The sequence below is a fragment of the Pan paniscus genome, chromosome 16, assembly GCF_029289425.2.
Source record: "Pan paniscus chromosome 16, NHGRI_mPanPan1-v2.0_pri, whole genome shotgun sequence".
In the NCBI taxonomy this organism is placed as follows: Eukaryota; Metazoa; Chordata; class Mammalia; order Primates; family Hominidae; genus Pan; species Pan paniscus.
In genome coordinates this window covers 10903778-10904619 of record NC_073265.2, presented here as the reverse complement: position 1 = coordinate 10904619, position 842 = coordinate 10903778, and positions in this window count along the sequence as shown.

The following is an 842-nucleotide window of genomic DNA, read 5'->3' as shown; positions in this document are numbered from 1 at the left end:
ATCCTTAGGCAAGAACCCAACTCTGTCTCCGCCCTCTAGTCTGAATAGTGAATAAAATTTAAAGGGTGCATCACTCCGAAACTTGAGATTAGGGCTTCATGTTCACTGAATTGAGCCCTTGTAGAAGCTGAAACTCTCAGTGCAAATATGCTCAACATTCTAAATTATACATTATATGAGTTTCCTCTTCATTCAGTACACTCTTTAGGGAACACCAAAGCCTCTTTCATTTTCTAAGTATCGGCAAGTGGGGCTGACAAGAGTAACAAGAGGTCAGAGCAAGGCATTTCGTGAAAACAGCAATGCACAGGTGTCTGCAGTCCCTGCTTACAGTGAGATTCACATGACCGTCGTTCATGGGATACGAAGGATAAAAGGGGAGGGAGGAAAAAAATATGCAGTTGATCTGGATGAAGAATCGGATTTGGAAAGCAACTTAGAATAATCTCTGCTTATATTTCTAAGATTAAATCTCAAGATACAGGATTTTCTGTCTTCAGAGAGGTGCACTCTGCTGCAAACTTTGAAGTAACACTTTCCCATTTCTATCTTCCTTCTTATGGGATCTTTGAGCCATAATTTATAAAATCACCTCTACATCTCTTGTATTTTTGTTATGTCTAATAATCTCTTGAGGTCTCTCTAGGGACAGTGACTATAAATTATCACCCTGCCCAACAGGACTTCAGGAAACTGTGTCCTGGATGTTTACAGTGTGCCTTTCATGGGATACTTATTTATCCTGGTGGATACCCCAAAGCATAAGTGTACAATCTTTGACCCAGCGTCCTTCTCACAGGATATTTGTTTATACCGTCAGACACCCTTGTGGCACTTGTTCG